The sequence below is a fragment of the Anabrus simplex genome, chromosome 2 (assembly GCF_040414725.1).
Source record: "Anabrus simplex isolate iqAnaSimp1 chromosome 2, ASM4041472v1, whole genome shotgun sequence".
Classification (NCBI taxonomy): Eukaryota; Metazoa; Arthropoda; class Insecta; order Orthoptera; family Tettigoniidae; genus Anabrus; species Anabrus simplex.
Genome location: NC_090266.1, coordinates 869,612,361 through 869,633,035, shown reverse-complemented (window position 1 = coordinate 869,633,035; position 20,675 = coordinate 869,612,361). Strand labels below are relative to the sequence as shown.

Here is a 20,675-nt window from a genome sequence, read left to right as displayed (position 1 = left end):
TGACCCAGCGAAGTAGTGCATGGTCATGTGAGAACCATTGTCCAGAATTCATGTATGTTAGTCATGCTAGGGATACCTTTTTTTAAAATTATCTCATGTGAACAACTGTCTGAAATATAGACCTAGTCTTGAAAATTTTATGACAAAAGTTGTATTTCATCTGTGTGATCCTCCTTACCTATAAATGGAAGAGTCTTAAATCACTAGACTTAACAGTGAAACCTAGAGGTCTGATATTTATACTTTTAAATTTTGTTCTTTGAGTAATACTGACCAGAAACTGTCTGGGTCAGACCTGACAGATTTCAAAGAAACTTGGGTGAGTGATCAGTTAACATATCGCAGATTTAATGGAAATAAAAATTTTGCTGTAAAATTAACTAGTGTTATAATTATGTGTATGCAACGTAGGAAGTCTCTCCATTCACTTCATGGTGGCTGACCTATTTATTGGAGCTGGGTGTTCTTTAAAAAGGATTTTTTTTTTTCTGAATGCTATTTGTTCGGGGCATCGACCTAGAGAGATCTTTTGCCCCTACTTGCACCATGTGATATGAACCTGTATGTAATTGGAATGAAGGAAGTGTAGAGTGTTGAATGTGAGGAAAGGAATGTTAAGGACAACCCAGCCAGGAATCAAACCCGGGGCTGCCGGGTAACAGGCAGACGCGTTGCCCCCTACACCGTGGAGCTGGACTTTTCAAAAGGATAATTCCTTTACCTTTGTGAGGGAGATCACACCACTTTTTAAATTCCACATCTCTTAATAAATAACCCCCTGATCTTCCGAGAGTTTAGAAAACTTTCTTTAGGATTTACCAGGTTGTCATCAGGTGATAGACTGAGTCTTGTTAGGTAAGTTTTACTTTCTTCTTCTAGGTATCTTGTACTGAAGATGTAGGGGTTCTGATAATTTTTTCAGAATCTACAGACCATTTACTAGCTGTAGGAATGCCTTCCATTGTGCACAGAAAAGTCTATGTTCCTTACATTTTCTGTGACAGTATATCATGGCATCTGAAAGATCAACTGGTAATCAAAGGATTTCCTTCAAGTTTGATTTCATCAATTTGTCTGTATCAATGGGGAAATTCATAGGGATTAAAATTATAGGAATGGTTTGGGAAGATTAGATGAGAGCTGAACAGATGGGAGTGTTGATAATGCAAAATTTCTAATCAGCATGCAACAGAAAGGAGGAAGTGTGTAATTCAGTCTTACTACATAATTTCTGCATTGTGTTTTGCGGATTAAAAGAGATTACATTATGAAGACTATTCTAACTCAGGGATATTTTATTAATTCCTTTGAAGATATACTTTTAATGTCATCTTGATAAGTTGACAGATGGTCTTCAATGAGCTGTCTGTTATACACTGCTTATATATCCAGATGTTAATGTAATGATTTCTATTCTAATCTCATTAAGTCTTTGTAAGGCTGTTCTTGTTAATTCCAATGCAGAATCCTTGTCCTTTCTGCTAATTACTGTGTTGTCAGCAAATGTGAGGACTGTCAGAAATTTCAGACCAGTTGCTAGTAAAAACCCATATATGGCTGCTACAGTTTCTTAAGAAAGCTCATTGGGAATGTGATTTGTAGCTAAATTATATAGAGCAAGCAAAAGGGGAGAACACTGCATTACACCTCTCTATATTTTAATAAGCTTCATTGCAGAAGGAATAATGTCTATTTAGGTCTCATTTCCCTCTTGTAATGATAAGGTTAGGACAGTTAATTTAGAAGGGACTGTGGAGTTTTCCAAAGTTTTCTTAAGATGTTTGTGACCAATATTGTTAAAGGTTTTATGTATATTGAAAATGATGATTATTACATCAGACTTGGTGTCCTTTTCTTTTAACTGGAGTGTGATAATGCATGTTTAGGTGAGTGCCTGGACTATTGGTGAATCCTGTTTCGTGTTCAGGGAAAGAGACATTCACACATTTTCCGACCAAGGATTAGTTTGGTAATCCGTGTAATGATCAAAGAGGTGGTGATAGGCTGTCTGTTTTGAGGAGCCCTCTCATTTCCTGATATCTGTATGAGGACATCTGTGCTTTCTTGAGACATCAGGAAACAAAGAATGTGTTCAACAATTTTGTAGCAATTACAGCTAAAATATCCATGACAGAGTCCTCTCTCACAACGTGCATTAAAACATGGTCAGTACTGGAGGATGTATCAGCTGCAATCTTTTTAGTTGCTGGACTTATTTCTTGCTTGGTAATGGTGGCTGGATAAGATTCATCTAGGGGATTTCTTTTGGGATTTCTTTTGGGATTGGTAATTAGGCTAGGATAATTATTTCTTATGAGGTCAATACTGGTTGGATATTGATAGGAAAATGTTTTTCAAGGTCTCAGATGTGAATTTTGCATTGTGGTGTGAATTGCTTTCCTCCTTTCCTTGTAGTAAACGAACTGAGTAAGTTGATACAAGAAATTTGCTTTCCTTTTTTTTTTTTTTTTTTTTTTTTTCCCCTATCCCTCTTTGTTTGCCATTCAGGATTTGTGGACTGTGACAACTTTCACTGGATATTAAAATTCTTTTTGTATTTCCTTAGCTCGTAGAACTCCTGATAGGATACTTTGGTCTGGAAAAGGAATCTATTGCGTTTGCCAAATATCTACCAAAATAATCATGAACTATCTATGAGAAGTGGTATTTTCAATATCATCTTTGAATTTACTTTTCCATTCTGTGATATTGAGCTTGAACTCCTCTCGATTTTTGTTAGGCTGTTTTGGGCTGTTATATCAAGGGAAGAAACAGAAGAAACAGTCATATGACTGCGCTGTTTGAAATCTCTTTCATACAGTTCCAATCACAAATGAAGAAAATGCCAAATTCCTGTTCAGAAGTGTTCATTTTGTCATACTGTACATAGCCTGTGTGACAACGACAAGCGTGCAATTGTGAGCTCGCATCCGGGAGATAGTGGGTTCGAACCCCACTGTCGGTAGCCCTGAAGATGGTATTCCGTGGTTTCCCAATTTCACACCAGGCAAATGCTGGGGCTGTACCTTAATTAAGGCCACAGCTGCTTCCTTCCCATTCCTAGGCCTTTCCTGTCCCATCGTTGCCATAAGACCAATCTGTGTCTCGGTGCGACATAAAGCAATTAGCAAAAAAATAAAAATATATATATATAGTTACCTTCAATAATTTGTTGCACATTCCTTAATTTCTATCATTCTTTCTTTCCTCTCTTGACTGGTTATTTTAGTGATGGCATACTATTTCTTTTCGAAGTATCAGTTTGTCTATCCTTCATTTCTGTGTACAGCTTCTGTATTGCAACCAGCAGTAGTAGTGTATTGAGGTCCAATATTGGTGTTACATCTTAGAGTATCCATCTCCAAAATATTCCATTCTCTTTTGGAATCATGGATGTTTACTTTATAATTATTGTATACACCTTGTCAAGTATCATTTCCACAATCTACCTCTATATAAAATAATGTGTCCTAACAGACAGACAGACAGACAGACAGACAGACAGACAGACAGACAGACAGACAGACAGACAGACAGACAGACAGACAGACATGTTGATTTCCATAGGAAACCTGAAATATTTGTCCCGAATGAGTAAATTTATAATACTAAATTTTCCAACTAACTCGTTCCTGGTTGCCAGCGTTTTGCCCCAGTGTGCTAAGTTGGGCTCATCAGTTGGTAAATAGCACACCCACCTAGATGCACGACTTGTGCATACCGTCCATTGTCCGATAACGGACCATATATATTGGTATTATGATTCATCACCGAGCCAAAACTACTGCACATAAAGAAATAACATTTTGGGGATACATTTATGTTAGAATGTAGATGCACACTAACAGAAGATTTTTGGATATTCTGGTGCTAAGGGGGTGAAAAAGGGGGGGGGGGATTTTAAAAATTAGGATATCTATATCTCAAAAACTTAAAAGTTTACAGATGTAAAGTTTTTTTTTGTTGTTGTTGTTGGAAAATCCCATTAAGGGGGTGAAAAATGGGGGAGAAGGGGTTAAACACCTCTTATGAGGAGACATATATCTCAAAAACTGAATATGTTACAGACATGAAAGTTGGTATTTGGAATCTCCTTTGAAAATAAAGAAACACGTATTTTTGTGTTTTTGGATAATCCGATGAATAGGATAGGATAGGACAGCAGTGACAAATGGGGTGAATTTTTAAAGAGACTATTATCTGCAAATTATCTCGGACAGGTAACATATTACAGATTTGAAAACTGGTATTTGGAATTTCCTGTAAAAGTAAAGAAACATAAATATTTTTTTTGGAATATCCACTTAAGGGGAACTGAGAAAAGGGGGTGAATTTTTAAAATTAGCATATCTACTTTATATCTCAAAAACTTAACATGTTGCAGACGTGAAAATTGCTAATTGGAATCTCCTTCAAAAATCAGGAAACACATATTCTTTTGTTTTTGGAAAAAACCCTTAACAGGGGGTGGGGGGAGGGGAAGAATTGAGATATTAGTTGAATTATTTGTATGAGAATATATATATATATATATATATATATAGTGGAGTCTTGCTCAACCGACCTACACTTATCCGACATTCCGTGTTATCCGACACTGGTAGTCTTAATTTGAACTTTTTGTGGAGGCAATTCTGGGACACCCGGTGTGGAGGACCGTGGGACAAGCACTGGCAGTCATGCGGCAGGACTGGGTTTTTCTCAAGGACAGGTGCAGCGAATTTTCAGTCATTTTTCAGTGTAGTATTGGTTGGGAGCGGCATGTTATAGTTTTCATATCCTCTGTGAGTGTGGCGAGTAAACGGAAGAAAGTGATTGTTTCTGTGGAAGACATGTTGAGTGGGTTAAAGAGACTGGACAGAGGGGAATCTCTTCAGAAAGTGGCTCCAGATTATGGCGTTAGACATGTTACAGTGGGAGACTGGAAACATAAAAAAGAAGAAATTGAAAAGTGGTGCTCTACCAGAGCAACAAGTGATGCACTGAAAATTAGGAAAACAATGAAAAATGTGAGTACAAAAAAGTAAGTGAAGCTCTATTTCTTTGGTTCATTCAAAACTGGGAAAAAGGCCTGTCATTATCTGGCCCCATTCTGCAATAAATGGTGGTGTATTTCCAGAAGGAGTTTAATGAAGGGGACCCTAATTTTACTGCTTGATCGGTGGAAAAAACGGTACGGTATTGGGGAGCTTAATATCTGTGGAGAAAAACTGTCAGCTAAATCCGATGAGGTTGTGAAATTTAAAAGGGAATTTCAAGAAATAATTGTTGCTGAAGGGTTAACCGGAGATCAGAGTTTTAATTGTGATGAAACTGGGGTGAATTTCAGGATGCTTCGGTCAAACCTCTCGCAGCCCAAGCCAAGACATCTGCACCTGGCTACAAGCATAGTAAGGAAAGAGTTACTATTCTTGCCTGTAGTAATATTACTGGGAACTTAAAAGCAAAATTGCTTATGATCGGTAAAGCAAAGAAGCCTACGACATTTAGAAACATTCCTGTTGATGTTCATGTTCCTCCCTCCTAACGTGACCTCATTATGCCGCCAATGGACCAAGGTGTGCTGGAAACATTGAAGAGGAATATCGGCGGAAACTCCTTTCATCCCTGACAGAGAAAATTGACAATGGCAACGACATGATGGAAAAGTTAAAACGAAACAACATGAAAGACGTGGCATACTGGATAGCGCAGTCTTGGGAAGAATTTGAAACAACGACATTAGAAAGTCTTGGAACATACTGTTGAGTGAGGTTTAACATCAAGAGGAGGTGGTACAAGAAGACATGGAAAACATTGTTCCCTTACTGAATTGCATTCCTGGCTGTGAGGATGTAAGTGGTGTGCACATGATCAGCTGTTTGGACTAAGTGACCCTGATATTAATTACTGGTTTTGTGAATGCTAACGAAAATGAGGATGATGAACAAGAAGAATGAGGCATTGCAGAACAAAAGGAGAAAACGATGACTCGTTGTGAAGAATTATCGTCGATGGTGGGATCTCGCACAAAGAAAGTGTGAATCAGCAGGCAAGCAGACATTGTTGACAAATTTCTTTTCGTAAGACATTTGGAATGTTTTCGTGCAATACTGCATCTACTGTACAATTGAATTGATAAGTCAATAGAGTACCGTAAACCATAGTAATACAGTATAGCCTTTGTGTTTGTTTTAGTTCATTTTCAATGTTATTCTGTATTATCCGACATTTTCGGTGATCCGACATACTCCAGGTCCCGTTTAGGTCGGATAATCGAGACTCTACTGTATATATATCATATATATTATATAATACAAATACCAAAAAATCTAAAGATGTTACAAACATGAAAACTGGTATTTGGAATCGCCTTTAAAAATAAAGAAACAGGCATTGGAGGGGGGAAATCAATTTTGTAGGGGAGGGGATGAAAACAGAGATGAATTCCTTTTACAAGGATACATACGTTGTATATCTCAAAAACTGAAGATGTTACAGTCATGATATTCATACTTGGAAGCTCTTTTAAAGAAACAGGTACTGTTTAGTTTTGGAAAATTCACTTAAGTGGCGAGTGTGAAAGGAAGTGAAAAAAAAAAATTGAATTCTTTTTCTGGAGAAACTTATGTCTCAAAACTGAAGGTTACAGACGTGGAAATTGGTATTTGGAATCTCCTTTAAAAATAAAGAAACACCTGTTCTTTTGTCTTTGGAAAATCCACTTAAGGGGGGTGAATCAGTTGAAAAATTTGTTGAATTCTTTGTATGAGGATACTTATATCTCATAAACAAAATATGTAAAAGAATGAAAATTGGTATTTGGAATCTCCTTTAAAAATAAAGAAACACATTTTTTCCTCGTAAAATCAACATAAGGGGTGTGGGGTTGAAAATAAGTAAATAAGGAATTGAAATATGTTTATGAGGATACTTTATCTTAAAAACTGAAGCTGTTACAGACGTGAAAGTTGGTATTTTGAATTTCCTTTCAAAATAAAGAAACACATACCTTTTGTTTTTGTAAAGGCCACTTAAGGCGGGAGAGGAGTGGAAAGAAGTGAAGAAGAAGAATTTGAATTATTTTTATGAGTATACAATTATCTGACATGAAAACGGGTATTCGGAATCTTCTTTAAAAATAATGAAACTTATTTTTTTGTTGCCAGAAAATCCAGTTAAGGGGCTGAAAGGAATTGGCAAAGCTGGTGAATTTTAAAATGAGTACCGGTATATCTACGTTATATGTCAAAAACTTAACATGTTAGAGACAAGAAACTTGGTATTTGGGAAGTCCTTTAAAAATACAGGAACATGTACATTTTTTTTTTCCAAACCAAACCGAGCAAATGGCCATGCGGTTAGGGTCGTGCAGCTGTGAGCTTCGAGTTGAATTAAGTTTGAGGATACTTATATCTCAAAAATGAAGATGTCGCACCAACACAGATAGGTCTTTATTACATGTAACTATTCTCATGTTTAGACCCGTATTGAAATTTGCTATAGTTTGCATAGACATTTTTTATTTTTCTATTCCACCTATTCAATACGATGACAGGTCTTGAGATAAGTTACAAGGGCTGAGGATGCTCGAAACCGAGCAAAACATGTCCCTTTTAATGTAGTGTTGTAGTAATATGAATTTCTAACAACACAAAGTCAAATGTATTGAGTAGGTGGAATAGAAAAAAAAAATTGGGCTTAATTAAGGTACAGCCCCAGCCAGCATTTGCCTGGTGTGAAAATGGGAAACCACGGAAAACCATCTTCAGGGCTGCCAACAGTGTGGTTCGAACCCACTATCTCCCGAATACTGGATACTGGCTGCACTTAAGCAACTGCAGCTATCGAGCTCGGTGAAGTTTCATTTTATTTCCTCCTCTCCTTCTGGGTGCTTCAAATTTTTGTCAGGCAATGTATGTAGACGTAAGTTTTAGATTGAACTGCTTGAAAAAGTTTATTAATTGGTCCTCATTTCTGTTCTCTTGTGTGCCTGGTATTCACCTACAGTCACCAACCAAATTCCTAACATTTCTCTGAGGGATTTTTGATGTTTCATTTTCAAGAATGGCTTTTCAAAAAATCTTCAACTTTCTCTTTGTATCTTTTATAGTCTTGGTATATGGGGGCATGAGCATTGATGATCGTGTAAGCTGTATTTTCTGATCTGAATGGCAAAAAATGAAATTCTCCTTGTCGGTGAGGTAAAGTTGGTTCTTAATCACAAAGGCTATTCCTAGGAGTGGTAATTTTCCTTTTGCAATCCTCTGCTCTTGTGTATTCTAAAACAGGTAGACTCAAATACTTTAGCACCTTATAAAAACATTTTTCTGTTTTGTAATGCTAGAATGAGTATGTTTCTCTTCTCCAGTATGTTGGTCAACTCTCTTAGTTTTCCTGTTTGAGGAAGTGTATTGATATTTAATGTTCCAATTGAATGTTTCCACTTAGGCCTTATTTTTTTGTGGGCAGGAATGTTCTTGAAAGCTCCAACTCTTCCCTACACTGTATTCCAGGCTCTTCAGAATCCAGTGGCCTGGGTGCACCACACATGGCGGTGAGGGATTTCCACTTATGGACACCCTGTGGAGAAGTTATCAATTAAGACATTTCCATAATGCCACTTGTTGAAGTCATTGAGAAAACAGGAAATCCTGTTTTCAGGAAATAGAACTGAATCTGTCCACCTAAGAGTATTTATCTGTTGGGTAGGTCCCCAAGCCTTCAAGAATCCCTTCTCTACCCACAAGGCAGTGGTCTATTTGTAGATGCTCCTAACGTGGAGAACAGACACTACTGTGTGCTTGGTTCACGAGAGCTATTTTATTTCACTCAAGTCCGCCGATAAGATGGTGAGGACCCCTCTATCCATCACCTGGGACACTCCACGTTGGAATATTGCTTCTACCCCTGCTATGAGAACATAATAGGTTCGTGACTGTTGTTGTTGTTGTTGTTGTTGTTGTTACTATACCAAGCAAGTGGCTGCATGGTTTGGTCACATAGGTATCAGTTTGCATTTGGGAGATAGTGGGTTCGAACCCTACTTTCGGCAACCCTGAAGATATTTCTACTGTGGTTTCCTATTTTCACACCAGGCAAATGCTGGGGCTGTACCGTAATTAAGGCAATGTTCGCTTCTCTCCAACTCCTAGCCCTTTCCTACCCCATCATCACCATAAGACCATAAGACCTATCTGTGCCGGTGCAACGTAAACAAATTGTAAAAATATTTATTTACACTGACTGACAGAGCAAATGCAACACCAAGAAGGAGTGGTCAGAACTTTATGCCAATTGCAGGGTAGACTGACGTCACTGAGGTATGCTCATGATGTGAAATGCGCCGCTGTGCTGCGCACGTAGCGAACGATAAATGGGACACGGCGTTGGCGAATGGCCCACTTCGTACCGTGATTTCTCAGCCGACAGTCATTGTAGAACGTGTTGTCGTGTGCCACAGGACACATGTATAGCTAAGAATTCCAGGCTGCCGTCAACGGAGGCATTTCCAACAGACAGACGACTTTACGAGGGGTATGGTGATCGGGCTGAGAAGGGCAGGTTGGTCGCTTCGTCAAATCGCAGCCGATACCCATAGGGATGTGTCCACGGTGCAGCGCTTGTGGTGAAGATGGTTGGCGCAGGGACATGTGGCACGTGCGAGGGGTCCAGGCGCAGCCCGAGTGACGTCAGCACGCGAGGATCGGCGCATCCGCCGCCAACCGGTGGCAGCCCCGCACGCCACGTCAACCGCCATTCTTCAGCATATGCAAGACACCCTGGCTGTTCCAATATCGACCAGAACAATTTCCCGTCGATTGGTTGAAGGAGGCCTGCACTCCCGGCGTCCGCTCAGAAGACTACCATTGACTCCACAGCATAGACGTGCACGCCTGGCATGGTGCCGGGCTAGAGCGACTTGGATGAGGGAATGGCGGAACGTCGTGTTCTCCGATGAGTCACGCTTCTGTTCTGTCAGTGATAGTCACCGCAGACAAGTGTGGCGTCGGCATGGAGAAAGGTCAAATCCGGCAGTAACTGTGGAGCGCCCTACCGCTAGACAACGCGGCATCATGGTTTGGGGCGCTATTGCGTATGATTCCACGTCACCTCTAGTGCGTATTCAAGGCACGTTAAATGCCCACCGCTACGTGCAGCATGTGCTGCGGCCGGTGGCACTCCCGTACCTTCAAGGGCTGCCCAATGCTCTGTTTCAGCAGGATAATGCCCGCCCACACACTGCTCGCATCTCCCAACAGGCTCTATGAGGTGTACAGATGCTTCCGTGGCCAGCGTACTCTCCGGATCTCTCACCAATCGAACACGTGTGGGATCTCATTGGACGCCGTTTGCAAACTCTGCCCCAGCCTCGTACGGACGACCAACTGTGGCAAATGGTTGACAGAGAATGGAGAACCATCCCTCAGGACACCATCCGCACTCTTATTGACTCTGTACCTCGATGTGTTTCTGCGTGCATCGCCGCTCGCGGTGGTCCTACATCCTACTGAGTCGATGCCGTACGCATTGTGTAACCTGCATATCGGTTTGAAATAAACATCAATTATTCGTCCGTGCCGTCTCTGTTTTTTCCCCAACTTTCATCCCTTTCGAACCACTCCTTCTTGGTGTTGCATTTGCTCTCTCAGTCAGTGTATTATAATGACGCTTTTCCTACTGTGAGCTTACAATTACAGTCGGAGTCATATTTTAAACAATCGTATTAAATTACTGTAAGAGATGGGAATAATTAAGAGTACAGTATATGATATTCTGTCTTTTACAATCTAATTCATATTTTGGCGATATACAGTATGTACCTTTTTCACATTAACTTGTTTATTGTAAACATCTTTGTGCATGTATTTTCTCTTGTGAGTATGTTTGTGTTTTATGTGTATGCATGTATTTTGTGTGTTATTTGTGCATGTTGTTTCTGCATAGGTGGCTCTGTGTTTAGTGATGCTTCCAGCACTCGATATGGTAGCATGGATGTAAATGAAAAGAAGTCTTCTGGTATGTCTGCGAGGTGAAATGGAGGATATGGCTTCTGGCCTGCTGCTCAATTTGTTCTACTTTCTTTGCTTCATATGCCTTTTGTGTTTCTTATGATTTGTCATATAACTGCAGAGCACTGTCAGATAGCACCATGAATACTTAATTCTTCCTACACTCTTGAAAATCTCTTTCCTCAAATGTGATTGTCTGTCATTCGTGTAATTGCTTAAAAATTGTTCAGCACGTGTTTACCACATGTATTTTAGTGTCAGAAAGGCAAGTTTTCCCTACTTTCAACTGAACTCTACTAGAGAACAAAGTAGACTTTGAAAAAAAAGTTTAAAAAATTATAACGGGCTTCCTGTCAAGTTTCCCTACTATGCTGTAAGCATCTCCTCCCAAGATTCTATCTGCTAACCTCCCCTTGATGTTTTTATGCTTCTGCGGTTGGCACCATTCCATACTAATTAAGCATCAGTAGTTTTTTAAAAGAATACGATAGGGTAAGATCAGTATTACAGTGTGTACTTTGTCTGTAGAACATGTGCTTTTGTAGAAGTTATTTTAAATACTGTATGGATTTACATGTTGTGTTGGCAAGTATGATTTGAAAATTCTTCTTAACTCTGTATTACAGTCAGCAAAATTGAAACATGAGCTAATGAATAGATATGGCACTTAGGATGTAGAATTAAATAAGAAACTTGGAAAAGAATTAGTTTCAACACTGGCTAAATTATTCAAATATAGTGCCAATCCTGAGAATTAGCCATAGAAATAACTAAAAGAAAACTAGCTCAACAGACCTCAGTCTTTCCCGGTTGTGCAGGAAGCGTTCAAGCTCAAAAACCATATCAGTATACACAAAGCGAATGTTCTGAAGGAAAGGAATCCACTTTCACAATTTAACTATTTCTGCTGGAGTTTAGGGTTTGTGAAAGAGGGTTTAATTGACCCACAGATTGGATTTTCTTTGCTCAGGGCATCATCTAGAAGAATGCATGAACAACCATTACAGTACATATCTGCTTTAAGGTGATTCTTTGTTTATACCCTTTTCATTTTAAAAATATTTTCAGTATGCCATTCCTGGCATGAATTTGCCAATGAACATCTGTTTTCTTATCTGAAATGTCCTTGAGTACGAAGTCAGTTGATGAAGTATTCTGAGATGATGTATACGGCATGATTCAGCCACCACCCTGAAGATGGTTTTCCGTGGTTTCCCATTTTCACACCAGGCAAATGCTGGGGCTGTACCTTAACTAAGGCCACGGCCGCTTCCTTCCAACTCCTAGGCCTTTCCTATCCCGTCGTCGCCGTAAGACCTATCTGTGTCGGTGCGACGTAAAGCCCCTAGCAAAAAAAAAAAAAAAAAAAAAAAAAAAAAAAGATTCAGCCACCCCTTCCAATGTAGTTTTATGCAACACAATATTAATTCCATCCTGAAAACATCTGCCCTGCCGGTATGCTCAGACAACACAACCAGATATCTTGGTACTGTATTAACCACCTCACCATGATAGGATGCCGTAATGTTATACTCGTATTAAGCACTGGAAGACATGCGTGTGCCTTTTAGATCATATGAACCTGACACACCGGCAAAACACTAAATTGATATTGTGACTGCACTAAACCTAATAATTGCTATAAACTGCCCAGTGTGCTGTATGGAACCGTAGTGTAGTTGGTAAAGGCGTGGCGGAGTGGGCTTGCATGTCAGATGGGAGATTCGAGTCCGGGGCGAAGATTACAAATTGTTTAAATATTTGTTTAATACGTACCGCACACATGTAAGTTCAATACCTGCTTTCATGCAAATTGTGTGTGAATGAATGTGTTTGTGACCCTAAGAAGGGCCGATCAGTTAGCAGGCCGAACACATACAGACTGGAAATAATAGGAACACAACTGTCCTGACAATGTTTTATCACAGCAAATGCTCGATGCGATGACCGTTTTGGTTTATGCGTATTCGAGCCTGGTGTCCAATAGATCGTCTTGCATGCTGGAGCATTGCAGGTGTAATTGCTCGGCTGGCGTCCATGAGTTGCCGGAGCTGGTCGGAGTTTTCAAACACTTGAGTGTAAACAACATTCTTCAAATGTCCCCACTAGAAGAAGTCTAACGGTGTTAAATCCAGTGATCTGGCAGGCCAAGAAACAGGGCTTCCTTATCCTATCCATTTCCCTGGCAGTTCCTCGTTCAGATGGTTACGAACGGGAAAAGTCAAATGTGGTGGAGCTCCATCCTATTGCAACCACATCATCAAATGATCGTGCAAGGGCACATCCTCCAACAACAGTGAGAGTTCCTGACGCAGAAAGTGCAGGTAGCGTGGTCCAGTCCAATGGTCCTCAAAGAAATAAGGTCCAATCAGGCATTCCCCCAAGATTCTACACCAAACATTCACTCCCCATCCTACTTGATGGACCGCCTGTTGCACCCAATGAGGATTGTCTGGACTCCAATAGTGCATATTGTGGTGATTGAAGTTCCCATTATTGTGGAAGCGCGATTCATCCGAGAACAAGATATGCAATACAGATGCTGCATAATTACCCAGCCTGCCTAATAGCCACTGACAGAACTCCATTCGAGCTTCGAAATCCCGCCCGTGGAGTTATCGGTGTAGCTCAACATGGTATGAGTGAAATTTATGCTCATGCAATATTCGCCAGATGGTCGGCTGGCTGGTGTTCACCTGTCATGCAGTCGCCCTTGTACTGATGTGTGGATTATTACGAGCAGCCTCCAGAATGGCCTCTTCTGTTTCACTTGGTGTAATGGGCCTATCACGGACTGGTGGCTGGTTGGAAATCACGCCTGTTGTTCTCAGGCATTTTTCAACATGGCGGAATGTCATAGCAGCTGGGTGTCGCCTGTCGGGATACCATTACTGGTACAGATGTAGTGCCTCACTCGCATTTTGTCTTGCTTCCCCATAAATGAGGAGCATGTCAACATATTCCTCTGTGGAAAACATACCGAATGACAACAGAGATTACAGTACATTCAGGCCCTAACCAGCAGAGTATGCACAGGGCACAAGATGAATAACAGCGTCATTCTTCTATTTGAATGTGGCAAACACGGGCCTATGTTTACATATTCAAACATCATAGCGATGCAAAAATATTTAAATGATGCAGGATTCGAATCGCCACTGGCACATTCTGTCGAATGCTAGGCGAACGCCTAACCACATCCGCTATGCTACACTGCTGGAAACATGTTGGTAGTACGACGTTAGCAGAGTACATATGCCATCTGGTTCGGGGTTTAAGACCTTAATTACTGCACTGTTACCTAGTTTTATTCATAGATTCCCTCTTTTTGTTACACCCGGTCATGAGGCACGACACATTAACATAGTTACATGGTAAAAGGACGTTGCTACATGATTTCAAGGCATCATGTTTTGCAAAAGGATGATATGACATTTCGCTAGGGTTCAAAATCGTGTGCTCACTGAACATTAGTACCATACAGTATGCCTGCAGGGGAATGGCATCCCTGTAACCATGTGCACATTAGTTGGGCTGAAGCAAACGATATTGGAAGGGGGTACTGAATCACGCTGTATATTGCAACATAGAAGCTAGTCAGGAAACCAGTTATGATATGTAATAAAGATCCTGTAAGACAACATAAAAATATTTTAGTAATGAGTGTAGTTAGTCTGTAGAGCCAGATTGTGCTCATTACAGGATACAGCAGTTACTACTAGATTCTGCTGCAGTTAGCTGTCATGTACACAGGCCTTAAGATTTATTTTTTGTTCTCAAACATCAATGACTGGGGGTTTAGACAATCAACTGAGCCGCAGTAACCCTCTTGGCCATCTCCTTCTGTGTTAGTAAGTTTTTTAGGACAGCCATCTGATATGTCATATAGCATAGAATTGGTTCCTTTTATTGTGCAGAATTCACCGAGCACAGTGGCCACACATGTTAAAGCGCTGTGGCTATGAAATCAAGATGATTGGGTTCGAACCCCACCATCAGCTGTCCTGAGAATGGTTTTTTGTGGTTTCCCATATTCACTTCCAGGCAAATGCCAGGATAGTTTCTATTCATAGGCCACAGCCAGTTCCTTTCACCTTCTTACTCAGTTTCATTCACCATCATTTATTTCATCTTCATTAGTTCCTCAACTGAGGTTGGGGACAGGAAGGGCATCCAGCTGTTAAAAAGAAACTTGCTATATAACTTCATCTTTCCTCATCCCCGACCCCATGCCAGGAAATTGGAGTAAGGGCCAAATTCATTATCATTGCTTATAGAGCGAGGGAACACTTTCACGCCCACCATCTGAGCGTGCTATTTAAATGGCTGGCCCAGCTATTCCAGCTGTTAGTGGCACAGCAAGCAACAACAAATTATTTTCACCATAAGTTTTAAACTAAACAAGATATGGAAACAGAATTTTGCACATACCTTAAAGAAGTCCTCTAGTATCTCTGGAGGGTGTGTAGCTAATGTCACACTTTCCAGGGTGAATGGGAGAACTGCACTTTACACAAAAATAGCGTGTTTCACTAATAATTTTATTTTTGAAGCACACTTTGCACTTTCTTGAGGGGAACTGTACTTTATTTGATGGTGGAAACTTCAAGAGAATGTGCTCTTTTCTCCTTAGAGCATTAATACTATAGAGTGCGCTTAGCGCCACCTCGTCCATGTTGCGGCTTGAAGCCAACATCTCGATCAGCTGACTGGGGGGTAGTTCGAAGCAGAGTCCGAGAGGATATAAGGAAATTGTCAAACAGTGACATTCGAAAAGGCGGCGAAATCGGAATATGAGATGTACCCTGTTTAGCTGATGTGGTTAAGCGTGATTTACAATAAAAACCGTGGTCATAAATGCGTAATTACGACGAAAATGTTTAAAACCAAAAGAGACCTACGATATGATACACCCTCATTATGATCATATTTTTTGCAAGTATTACATCGCCGTGAGTAACACTAATTGTTTAATGTTAATTATTTATTATAATGTAAGAGACAAGTATTTTTTCCAATTACCGCATCATATTGGGATTAATAGCTGAAAGGTAACCTCTGAAAGTTGTCCGTAAGGAATTGTAGCCTAATTTTAAATATTAATGCGACTGACATCTACAATAAACACTTCATAACTTCCACAAACAACTTTAAAATACTGTATTTACCGTGCTTGGCGTACTTTTGACTCAAATAGGCCTACTTCAAACCAATGCCCAACAACACAAGATGCAAAGAGTGACACATAGCCTACAGGACCATTATGGAGAGAAAAGAACACAAGTATCATACTTCAGTGAATCATACACCACCAACAGATGACAACAAAAATGAACTCTCCAGGGTAAAGGATAAACAGGCACCATGACAAGAAATATTCACTTATCATAAGTTATAAAAATTCACAGTACAGTAGGGTCAACTGCATATCAATTGGCACTGGTTGTAATACCTATTTATGCCCATGAAGCAGGGATGTGTTATAGTATGCTGCTTCAACAAAATAATAATAATAATATAATAATAATAATAATAATAATAATAATAATAATAATAATAATAATAATAATAATAAAAATAAAAAAGGGATACATAAAATGCTACACAGGTAAAATTTCACTCCACTGCCACCTACTAAATTAAGCTTAGTTTAAAGCCCAACATAAACTAATGTCCATGACACATTTGAAGTCCTAGGCCTAAAAATAGGGGGTCACATCTGAAGAAAAGAAAACATCCTGCAGCATTCAGTAATGTTGTTCCCAAAGTACGGAAACAAGACATGCCAATATAAAAGTAATTTAAGAATGAATTTCTATAAAAATCAACCTGACTCATAGACAGAATGATTAGAGGGAATATGCCTAAAAGTAGAACACTAATATAAATCAGTAAACTAGCATACCACACCAGCATCCTCTTACATAAGCAACTTGAGTCTATATAAATATTCAGTCACAGGAAGCATAGAAACCCTCATATAGGCCTGCACACTCTAACACGTTTATATAGCAAATGCAATAATTATATTATAAAGCCCTCATACTGTGGATATTCTCTGCTTTCAATGGTTACTGCCATCCCTTTGAACAAAGATTACGGCTGTTCAAGATATCAGATATGTTGTTCATGAGCCTAACAAATTTTACAGTCTCCTCACACCCTTGAAACTGAGGAAGATTTAAGTCTCTGTCACAATATGTCATTGCACTTGCAACACTTTCACTGAATGTTTGTGAGGCGAGCTTTACTTTCATGGGTTCCTTCTCCCAGTCAATGTGCCTCTTGGTAAGTTTTGTTCCTAGATGAAGGCCCTCGATACTTTGAAGTTTCTCTAACTCTTCTATGTACCTCCAATCTATGACATTATTACCCCTGGCAAAAGTTCTCTTAGCTCCTAAAGTATTCCTCACTTATTTCATAGCATGGCAAGCATCTAGAAGAATAAATACTTTAGAATCATTTGAGGGATTTTCAAAGCAGTTCACCATATTATTTTCATCAAAAGAAGCTCCCAGACAACGGGCCATGGATAAATTAGAAGCAGCGCCATCAAAAATAAGTGACACTACAATTACATTTAGGTCATTTAAAAATTTAAGGCACTCAATCACTAGGTTTGCTCTCTCCGAGCCACTTAAACCGTTAATCAAAAAATAACCCACTGGAATTTTCCAGTGTCCATTTAGTGAGACCACCGTAAACACTAAAGCCTCCTTGGCTTCTGGTAAATCCTGATCCTCGATTTCAGTACCACAATTCACATAAACAAGAAATTGTTTTCCATCAAATTCAATGTGCTTCCGGATGCACATTTCATCCATCATCAGTGCACACACTAGGGGCTTTCCATTGATAGCCATCTCCTTCCCGTTCGAAATGAGAGCAGTTGCGGCCTCTGAACTGAATCCTGGCTTACCATCCACCAACTGATACCACCTCCGCAGTGTACTTGGATGGGGCAAACCATGAGGAAATACATCCCTCAAGTAGCTGTATGCACGACTTGAATAGAAATTCAATGTAAGTGCAAAGCAGCATAGTTCAGGATACTCTGCTCTTGTATCACCATCCTTTGTTACATCAGAAGTTGGGCAGCAGCAGGAGAAAAACATTTCTGGAACAATGGAAGTTGAAAGGTGCATTATGCTTTTTCACAAGTTAATTTATGGTATTACATTATTTTTTAAATATTTGTTTAACAGAGATTGTGATACAATAAAAACAAATTACAAACTTCTAAAGGCTCCAGATTTTATGTATGTATGTCTGTTAGGTCATCAACCCAGAGACTGGTTGGATCCTCAAATAGCACCACCAAAGGCTAGCAGATATAGGGAAACCGAAAAAAATTATTTAAGCTGTTGTTTTCTTACCTCAAGCATGCAAGCGGCATCTTCAGTTATCATCATTTTCTCCTTCAGATGGTTTACTAAGGCTTTCCCATTCTGCAACTGATTAATAGCTCGCCGATACTTCTGCCTTTCCAATTTTAGCTTCTTATGGGATTTATGAATAACTTCCCTGGCAACCTGCTTGAAGGTCTGGGCTTTCCTTGGTGACTTTACCATTTCCTCAGTGTAATCACCAAGATAAGATTTTCTGAACACCTTTGTTTTGGGAAGAGACTCATTCTCCTCTTCCTGAGGAACACTGAAAAAATATGAAAATTATAAGGGTCAACAACAAAAATGTCTTACCTATGTGTAATATAGTAACCTGATATGCTGCAATAGATGTTGCAGTTGAACAGTATATTAAATGTCTTAAACACAAATATTTCACATAAGGATGACAGGACACATTCCTGCATAAAACTATGGAAAATAATTTTAAAAAATAAGAAAATCTGCTCATACACAACTTGTTGATGCAACAGGATCCACTTGAAGTTTCCTCTTCACAGGAGGTTTTCTCCTGAGCTGGTAAAAGGTGGGGTGGAAAATTAAAAATTGTTGGTACTGCATTTGGCTTCAGTTTAACTCCTACACCAAATGCTTCATTATCAAAACATTCTGGTGAAAAATGCTTAGAGCAAGAAATTCTCTCTTCTTAATGCAACTACCCATTGCTTTTTTCTTGTCTCATCAGCAGGAAAACTGAAATCAATAAAAGCACAGTATTCAAAATTGCTGTAACCGGGAAACTGGAACTGTAACCAATAAAATAAATTACATGTAATTGTACGTATTCTACAGACACCTGACAACAACTATATGAAACCCCTTACATCATCATCATATTTATGTAAATATTTACTTACCCGTGAAAGGAAATGCCAGATCCTTTTTTGAAGGTCTCCTTGCATCCATACGCTACGCAATAGTGCACCATCGCTTCATTAACAGTAGCTAAAAGTCACTTTTAAGTACGCTGATCACTATTCTCGCCTATAACACAATGTTCAAAACTCTCGCACTACCCACCAGTCAGCTGATTGAGATCCTTGCTTCAAGAATGTGACGTCATCAGCCATCTATTGGATATATGATCGAAGCTTTTCTCTCCCCATTTAACCTAAATGGTGGATCCTTGGCCGGTGTCCTTTTCTGGCGGCAAAATTGCAGGACGTGGACATGGAGCTGATGAAGTGGAGGGTGCTGAGATGTCGGAGAGAAGTGGCTGTACTTGTATGTTGGGTTCATAATGTTATTGTTTTTTGAAGATTTGAGTTCTGAAAGAGCCAAAATATGTTAGAAAGTAAGCAGTACAGTAAATTAAAAAAACATTTTCTGGCCACTTAACTGTTTTCCTCATGAAAGGATAGAGTGCCGAGTACTGGTCTGCAGTATCAACACCATGCTTGTGTTGATTATAGTCAGTCTCAGACTGTGGTTTCAGTTTTTTTTTTTCAGATTTATTTGTTTCAACCATTTCTGCCTAGTGGATGGTAGTTACCATAGTAATAACTTTTTTGTCCCTCCAAGAAAGAAGCAACATATCCTTGTCCCTCCTGAAAGTCATTTCACCCCATTTGAGAATTGCCTGGTGTTCCTTTATATCTTTCGGTACACCCCATTTGACTGTTTTGTTCCACATATGGCAGTGTTCTGTTTCCGTAATTGTTTTGCAAGTCCAACGCTGTTGTAATAATTATCCATATATATACTATATACCCGACCAAGATAATTTTCAAGCAGCTGAAAAACTGTACTTTGTAAATTCGCATCACTTGCATCATATATTATGAGTTTATAGATATACCCCGTGTTGGACTCAAAACCATCCGCACTAAAATCCCATATTTTATTATTTTACTGGAGTTGTATGCGCGGAATCTTAGGTGCCCTCTCCAGACTAGCATTCACTCATCCAGAGCAATTTTCTGTCTGAGAGTGTTAAACTCTGTAAATCAGTCACATGATTTCTGTAAAATGGGTCTAATTTTATATACCTATAATCTGTCAGTGCTGTGCTTGTATTCTCTACTGTCACTAAAGTGGAGAAATGACAGGATACTTTTGAAGCAATTTTGTGACATGGTTTTTGAGAAAATGGGACTGGAGAAAATTGGATCTTCTGTCCAGTACATTCTGAGAGATGGTTTACCAACGATGCAGGTAATGAGCATCAAACCCAGGAATTCTCTCATTTCTGAAACCGCCACTGGACTCCAGGTTTGTGTAATAGTGTGTTTAGAGAAGGGATGTGGCACAGCACTGATTATCTGACTGGCATAGAGAT

At 39.5% G+C, this 20,675-nt stretch overlaps 1 protein-coding gene across 10 annotated transcripts in view; it reads left to right on the top strand.

Moving 5' to 3' along the window:
- LOC136864525 (CAP-Gly domain-containing linker protein 1) overlaps positions 1 to 20,675 on the top strand; it is a 958,550-nt gene that overhangs the window by 413,867 nt on the left and 524,008 nt on the right. The window lies entirely within an intron of this gene.